This window comes from Clupea harengus, chromosome 15, assembly GCF_900700415.2.
Source record: "Clupea harengus chromosome 15, Ch_v2.0.2, whole genome shotgun sequence".
NCBI classification, from domain to species: Eukaryota; Metazoa; Chordata; class Actinopteri; order Clupeiformes; family Clupeidae; genus Clupea; species Clupea harengus.
The window spans coordinates 13,452,355-13,461,607 of NC_045166.1; positions in this window are offsets into that span (position 1 = coordinate 13,452,355).

A 9,253-nucleotide genomic window follows, 5' to 3' on the forward strand; every position below is an offset into this window, starting at 1 on the left:
CCCCCAAGTGGTGGATTGTGGTCGGAAGGGATAGAGGGAAATGTAAGTTTGTCAAAGAAGCTCTCAATTTTTGGGGAGTTTTCATCCTGTTCAGAGCTATATAGGTCACTGTAGTATTGTTTAAAGACATCGTTAATTTCCAAATGGTTGGTTACACTCTCACCATTTCTATCATGAACCTTAGGTATGAGGCGAGAGGAGGCGGATTGGCGGGCTTGTTGGGCTAACAGTTTGCCAGCCTTATCACCAGATTCATAAATATTATAGAGGGCCCTGGTGAGTAGATAAGTAGCTTTGTCTGTGGTCAGTGTATCGTATTCTGTCTGCAAGCGCAGCCTTTCTTTATAAAGACTTGGCAAGGGGGATGAGGCATATTGTTTGTCAATATCAGCTAAGGCTTCTATGGTCTCAAGTTTGGCCATTCTTGCTTTTTTCATTCTAGAGGAGTACTCAATTATCTGCCCTCTAAGGAACGCTTTAAGCGCCTCCCATATGGTTGAGTGGGAAACCTCTGGGGTAATGTTAATTTCTACAAAGAAATTAATCTGGGAAACGATATGGTTTACAAACTCTTCATCAGCCAATAGAAGTGGGTTAGGCCTCCAATGGCAAGAGGGTCTGAAGCAATTGGGTAAGCTCAGTTGAAAGGATAGAGCGCCATGGTCTGAGACAGAGATGGTGTGATATTGGCAAGAGTCTGCACTCCCTACTATCCTGTTATCTATCAGAAAATAGTAAATACGGGTGTAAATATGATGGACACTGGAGAAGAAGGAGAAGCCTTTTTTATTGGGATATTTAAATCTCCAAATGTCTGAAAGACCAGATTGTGCACAGAAACCATTGATGACCTTGGCTGATTTGGTGAGAGCCTGAGGTCTAGCTGAGGATCTGTCTAGTGTGGAGTTGAGCACACAATTAAAATCGCCTCCTATTATCAAGTTGTAATTGTTACGGGCAGGTATGGCAGAAAAGAGTTTTGTAAAAAAATTGTGGTCATCAAAATTTGGGGCATAAACATCGACAAGAATTACAGGAAGATGGAATAACTGGCCAATGACAATAACGTATCTCCCATTGGTGTCGGCAATCACCTCTTCTGCTTGAAATGCGATATCTTTGTGTATAAGGATTGCGGCCCCTCTGGCTTTGACGTTAAACTGTGAGTGGTACAGTTGTCCAACCCATCTTCTTTTAAGATAACTGACAGCATCCATTTTTAAATGAGTTTCCTGTATAAATGCAATATCTGCCTTTAGCTGCTGGAGATAGGATACTATTTTCTGTCTTTTCACTGGATTATTTAGTCCTTTTGCATTGAGTGAAACTAACTGTATGGAACGATGCTGAGTGTTAACTCTAGATGTCATTTTGTCTGGCACAGGAAATGACGTTTGAGATCAATTGAGAGCTATGGGAAGCCATAGTGAAATGAGATGATGGCGAGGGGTGAGGGTAATGCACAGAGAGGAGGGAGGGGGGAGAAATAAAAATAAAAAGGCTGGACTGGAAAACTTGCTTTAGCAAGCACGAAGAGCACGTGCTACCTATTCTTACAGTCTACACCAGGGGTCTTCAACCTTTTTCAGCTCAAGGACCCCTTGGCTGAGAGAGACACTGAGCAGGGACCCCCACCCCCGCCGCCACAAATTTGGGCCTGATATTCATATAATTTATTTAGAACTAAGTGTCAGTCACACACACACGCTCCCCTACACATGTTTGAACAGAATTACAAATCATCTGTGACACACAACTCGTTTCAATTTATTCTGTTTATTGTTGACATTTTTTCTCCCTTACAGTTAGCCGTCACTCTGTATTCAATTAGGGAGGGACAAAGAATTGAGTAGCTTGAGAAGCTTAAGTATGGATGAAATATCTCATACCTAGTGAGAGATCTGACGTTTGAGAATTCATCATTCATGTCTTTGGCAACAACATTCTCCCTATGAACCATGCAGTGCGTCATACATGGCTCTTGCACCGTCTGTGCACATCGCGCAACACATTTTGGCCAGGGTATATCATGTTCACGGAAAAAATTGTCGATCACTTTGAAAATCTCTAAACTTTTTTTTTACCTCCAGGCAGCTGCTTACAGAATCGAAATTCCTCTTGCATCTCATTTTGGTCGACAAATCACAAAAAAGCTAAAAGCTGAGCGTCGTTTGACACATCGGTGGATTCATCTAATTGTAGTGCAAAATAATCTGCCTTCGGGAGTTTTGCGACTAGTAGTGCCCTCACATCAGCTGCCAATTCATCAATAGGGCGGGCATTGGGATGCTTTTCAGTTTTTTTACGTACTCATCCTTCCCAAACATTGTTTTGCACATATCACTAGCTGTTGGCAATATTATACTTTCCGCAATTATGTATGGCTGTTAGGTCTGAGCGACACGTAATGCAACTTGATAAGAGGCTTTTAAAGCTAGCTCGCACACTTTGGCTGATTGTCTCATCAAGGTCTGCTGGCCTTCAAAAGATTTTAAACGGGAAATATTAAATGTTTTTTTCTTTGAAGTGAGCATGGGTTGTCTTTGAGTGTCGTTGCAGCTTTGATGGTTTCATAGTTTCGTTTGATAGCACGGAAGAGCAAACCACGCTCACTGCTAATTCTTCACCATCGGTCTCTTTATAGGCGAAGGCAAACTTCAGATAATTCTCTGAATATTTACGTGTCTTCTCCCGTTTGCACTTTTGGCTGTTCATGTTGGCATCCTCTGAAGGTAGATCATCTGAACCGCCATCAGTGGTGTCTGACGAGGAGCTTTTGTTCCGAGAAATTACAAAACGATCAATTATTTCAAATTGTATAGTTATGGCAGGTAAACGTCTTTTGGCACCAGATAGCTAAATGTAGCTAAAAGTGCATATGTTGCCATTATGATCAAATGATCGCGTGAAGACTCATGGGTAGCCTATGTATTATTTTTAAGGAATAGAAAGCAATTTTTACGTTCTGTTTATGTTTATGTAGTCTTTTGGACGTTGTACATTTTTTGAAGAGGGAAAAATGCTTCAGATGAAATCATTTGGCGGACCCCCTGCAGTACCTCCGCGGACCCCCGGTTGAAGACCTCTGGTCTACACTCTATACTCTGTTATTACAGAAAATATGTTTTTCATTAAAAGGGTTTGTGCACAACGCAGTCAACAGAAATAACACCTTTTAAGAGTAGCAGAAACAGTAGGCCTAACAGTAAGAGGAACAGTTTGCTATAATATAGCCTAATTACTAAGACATAGTATATAAAAAAAGTCTATTTGCCCTCTTAAAATATATAGTACAACATATGAAGGGCAAAAAGCGGGCTTTTTCCAGGCATCTGTACATAAAACAAAATTAAACGACCAAAATGACGTCACAACGACACAGTAGGCAACCAAACTTAGCATTTAACTAGAGCATTTTCTTAACTTAACTGTTTTACTCCAACAGGGCCTTTTATGCATCACAAATCAGTCAAGGTAAAAAGAAGAATGTCCATTTATAATCAAAGTTGACTAATATGAAGTCCCATGGAGTGGGCTACGTTTAGAGACCGCATAATAAGATGCATCTGGAACAAGCTTACTCACCAACGCGAAGTAGATAGCCTACCCACGTTATGTTTCAGCCTGTGTGGAAGTATCCAAGCCCTGTTTGCCTGTACGTCTTTTCAAAAACAAGACAGCTTCGTCGGGTGAGAGAAATATATGCCTGTCCTGTCTGTCCTTGTCGGTAACCTGGAGCTTGGCAGGAAACAGCATCCTGTAGTTGAATCCAGCATTTTTAAGTTGCAACTTCACTGGGATGAATGCAGCTCTCTTCCTGGTGATTTCAGCGCTGAAGTCCGGGAAAAAATTAATTTGTGAACCGCGAAAAGAAACGGAGGTGGCCTCTCTTGCTAGCTTCAGAATGCGTTCCTTGGTCTGGAAGTGGTGAATTCGCACGATGAGGGGACGTGGCCTGGAGTCTGCTGGATTCTTCCTGACCATGGCAATCCGGTGAGCTCTGTCAGCGATCGTTGAGGTAGGGAAAGCTTCCACACCAAATGTTTCTCTCAGTAGTGTGTCAATGAATGAAGTTGGATGCAGTCCCTCAACTTTTTCAGGCAGTCCTATTATGCGAATATTATTTCGCCTGGAACGGTTTTCTAGATCATCCAGTTTAACTTTCAGCTCTTCGTTGTCTTTAGAGTGCTGCACAAGTGGATTCAAGTCTCTCAAGTCTTGTATGCATGTCGTTACGCGAGGTTTCCAACTGTTGAATGGTTTCGTGGTGTTGGTCGATAATGGCTCCTTCAGCCGACAGTTGAGCAGAAAGTTTCGCTATAATGCGTTCTTCCATGGACGTTAGCAATCTCTCCATATCTGGCAGGGTTAGCCGAGTGTTAGCCTCAGAGTCCGGTTGTTCCACTAGCCTATCTGTGTCAGTTTGTTTTGCGTCTTTAACTTGTTGGTCTGCCGTTTGGCCTGTTTTTCTACTCATCTTTTTCATATTATCAGCTAAAGTCAGCGTTAGCACCAGTTTTGTATGGAATTAGACGGATATAACAAGGATTTTGACTAAATATGAACAGAGTATTCCCGGCTTGCGACCTACTCCGCCATGCGTCAGACCGGAACTCCTTACGCGCTATCTTAAAAGACTGTTCGAAAACAACGGTTTTTTTTTAAAAAATAGCCCTCACTAGACACCTATCTTTACGAGACCTCAAGGTAGTAAGAAAGCTATCTTACTTTTGAGAGTTTTCGAACACAGCCCATGTGTCAGTCCTGGCCTGCTTTAACGCAGCTGGGGAGGATGTTCCACCAATGGTCATCTACTCCAAACTAGGGATGGGCATTCGATTCAATTGTCCTAATCGATCGCCGGGAAAATTAACGATCAATTTTCTCTTGTGGCAGTTAAACGGGATCTGTTCAATGGTTACACTTGAAAATTTGCGCTGCTGTACTCTTAAGCAGCGGAGCCGACAGCTAGAAGCCGGTGCTCTTAAACACAACTGACTCTCGTTTTTTTTCTTCCTACAAAATAAAATAATAATATAAAAACAATCATGTTAAACAATAACTTAACCAAAAATATATAATACTTAAGTCTGACAGGTTTTGTCAAATGTAATTCAAAACTATCAAAAAAGGTAGAGTCGAGAAAGAGGGTGAGAGAGAGATTAGCCTACCTAAAAATGCTAGCCTACCCTGCTCGTTGTGCATCGCAGCTCCTCCGTGCTAACACCGAGTTGATGCTAGGTTGAGACCGAGAGCAGGATGCACCGCCACTAACCAGGGTCGGATGTGCGTTGTTCAAGTGGTACATCATTTGAGTCGTGGCCGAGTTGTAGTTAGTTCACTGCCAACACTGCGAAGCTGTGTATAAGTCATTTTTTAAATCAAAATGGCCCCACGCTACACTTCGCCGTGACCTCTTCATGTTTACTTTTGAAATACACGGAAACTCGCAGGTAACTGAGTAGCCCTGTGGCGTTTTTCTTTTCTAAAAACATTGCCCTCGCGTGGTAAAATGTTTAATTGCTGCCACATAGCGAAATCCTTTGCATTCCTTCAAGACTCACACTACGCAACAGAACATGCATTAGTTTTATCGATGAAAAAATAATGTCATTGACAAAATTCTTAAAAAAAACTCCTGATGTAAAAACGCAATATCCTTGTAAGTCGCGTAAATGACGATTTTCGGTCGGATTCTACCACTAGGCCGTCTGATCTGCCTCTGTATGTCATTGTCGAATCATGTAACAGTCATTCAGTCAGCCTAAAGTCGTGCTTCAAATGGCCCCGCCCCTTCTGGGGCGAAATGAAAATCGCCCCAGACCTCTCCCATTGACTCCCATGTTAAATCCATTTTTTTTTTCACAAAACATAGCTCTCAATGCATTCTCTATGGCTTCCGGGAGGGCTCGCCCCTCCTGGTCTTGTCATAAGTAATCGACGTAAAAGCGTATAAGTACGTCATACAGCTTCGACAAAGGCATATTCTGTCGAGATGGCCAGTGCTCAGTGCAACAGCAGCAATTAAATTCTTTCTTTGAAAGAGACTCCTTTCGGTCGGCGTAACAATGAAGACAAATTGGCAACAATACAATTAGGACCTCCTAGACCAAATATAACGATTAAACAGGTAGCTACAAAGACACCCGAGGATTTTCAAAGAATTGGTACCAAAGGAAATCGTGGCTAGCAGGCTGTGAAGTGGCTAACGCAGTCTTTTGCTATCCCTGCCTCCTTTTTCACCCTGAAGGCTCCATAACAGACAGCACTGCATGGACAACAACCGGAGTTAAGGACATGCACCATCTGTCCGAAAAGGTAAAAAAAACATGAGCAGGCGAAGCTACACATAGACAGTTGTCTGAAGTTCTGTGGTTTTGGGAGGGTGAACATTGCCACTCAACTGGATGAGGGATACAGGCTAGCAGTATGCCGCCACAATGATGAGGTGAACAAGAACCGACACATCTTAAACCGGCTCATCCAATGTGTCAAATTTTGTGGCGTTTTTTAGTTGGCCCTACGAGGCGAGGATGAAACGGAGGGCTCCACCAACCCTGGTATTTTTCTTGGATTGGTCGACTTGGTGGCACAGTTGGACGAAGTATTTGATGAGCATCTTAAAAATGCTACAGTTTTCAAGGGAACATCAAAGACGGTTCAAACTGAGCTACTTGAGTGTATGCTATCGGTCGTGAGGGAACGCACTGTTGCAAATCCTCATAACTACTCCCATGACAACAGCTGAAGCTGAGAGATGTTTCTCAACCTTGAAGAGAATTAAGACATTCCTGCGAAATTCAATGGGCCAGGAACGTATGAATGCACTGGCCATGCTTTCCATGGAGAGGGAACTTGTCCTTAAAATGCCTGATTTCCACTAGAGAGTCATTGACCGCTTTGCCGCACTGAAAGAGAGACGGGCAAAGTTTCAGTACAAGTAATGTAGTCTGTCTGTCTATTTTACTCTTTCTCTCCCTCTCTGTCTGTCTGTCTTTGAGATTGTTCACTCCATGCATGCTACTTGCACTATTTTCTATGCCATAACTTATTTTGCTTTTCTAAAGATTAGTCAATAAATATGGTTAGTTTTGACTTATGTTGCCCCCTTCTTTATGTTGTTACAGGACATATCATGTGTCCTGTTAAGCTATGTTACATCATACAACATTTTGGTAATGTGAATAATGAACAAGTGGGACAATTTATTGTGGCGCCACCTCACTTTTTCTTTTGAAGGCTCATGGATGCAACTTTTTTCCATAGCTTTCCACCTGTAACTTATGTAGCTAGAGGGGAAATCTTTCTGTTGTGTGCTGCCATCTACTGGACAAAAAGGTATTGCTGTATGAGTTAATCAGCTCACAACAAATAGATACAATTGTCCTGCTTAAGGTACTTACCGAGTGGGTCGCCTTAACCCTCCTATTATGTTTGGGGTCAATTTGACCCCATTCAATGTTTAACGTCTCTAAATAAATGTTTGACATCATTTTTTTTGCTTCATATTTAATGACTTTTCCTAATTTAATTGGGACAACTGGGTAAACATAAAATTAACATGATGATATATTTTCAATGTCCTGTACACATGCTGTACGCATCGGTGTTGTTTTGGGGTCAATTTGACCCCAGGCTGTTTTAATACTGTTTTAGCTCTATAAACCATATAAAAAATATCAACATTTTACACATATTTGTTTTTGTTGTTTTGGATGATATTGAGGTCACAATAATATCCAATTTTATAATCTTCAAAAAGCTTAAGGGCCCTAATCTAACATATTCATAACTGTAGTAGTGCGAGAAACACTTATGTTTTCCCCTACCCCATGTCATGTGAACTATCATTCTTGCAAGAACTTTGATATTTCCCACACTGTGGGGGAGGGGGAAACATAATTCTCGCGAGAACTTTGATATTTCCCACGCTGTGGGGGAGGGGAAAACATAGGTGAGGAGCAAACATATAAAAGCTTGCACAGCAGCCTTCTAAACCATTTCTCTTGGTGCTGTGTGCTATCTCAACTGAAAATGAATTCAAAGGAAAGGTTTTCTGTCAATGAGGTCTTGTCACATCTCTTTGACCATGAAAGTGACATAGAGGAGAATGTGTCTGAGCCAGAGGATGGTGTTGAGGAGGACCCTGATTATGAAGTATCCTCCTCTGATGAGAATGAGACCCTCAGTGTTGACCCTCCTGCTGTCTCTCAACCACCAGCAAACACACTACCTTCCAAAAATGGAAAGGTGTTATGGTCTGTCTCCCCACTTGAGCAACAGGGTAGACTTAGTGCTGCTAATATAATAAAAATGGTTCCAGGCCCCACTAGATACGCTGTCAGCTATGTACAAGATATACAATCAGCATTTGAGCTCTTCATGACACCATCAATTGAGAAGACTATACTTCAGATGACAAATTTAGAGGGGAGGCGCGTGTATGGGGACGAGTGGAAAGACTATGATGTTACTCACCTGCAAGCCTACATTGGGTTGCTCATTTTGGCAGGAGTTTACAAGTCTAAAGGCGAAGCAACAGCAAGCCTTTGGGCTGCTGAGACTGGAAGGGCAATATTTCCAGCCACCATGTCTCTATGCAAATTCCATGTTTTCTCCCGTGTCATACGCTTTGATGACAGAGAAACAAGGCAGGGCCGACGACAGAGTGACAAACTTGCAGCAATACGGGATGTATGGGACAAGTGGGTTCAGCGATTACCCCTTCTTTACAATCCAGGCCCCTACGTGACTGTGGATGAATGTCTGGTTGCATTTCGTGGGCGCTGTCCCTTCAGACAATACATTCCAAGCAAACCGGCCAAATACGGTATCAAAATATGGGCAGCATGTGATGCACAGTCCAGCTATGCCTGGAATATGCAGGTGTACACTGGTAAATCCCCTGGGGAAGCACCTGAAAAAAATCAGGGCATGAGGGTGGTACTTGACATGGCTAAAGGACTGAATGGTCATAACATTACATGTGATAATTTCTTTACATCGTGTGCCCTGGGTGAAGAACTGCTGAAAAGGTCAGTTACCATGTTGGGGACAGTGAGAAAAAACAAGCCGGAGCTACCCTCTGAGCTGCTTGTGATGAAGAACAGGAAGATAACATCTTCAATGTTTGCTTTCACTGACAGAGCCACTGTCGTCTCCTACTGCCCCAAGAAAGGGAAAAATGTCCTGCTGATGAGCACCATGCACAAAGATGCTGGCCTTAGCACCAGAGAAGACAGAAAACCACAAA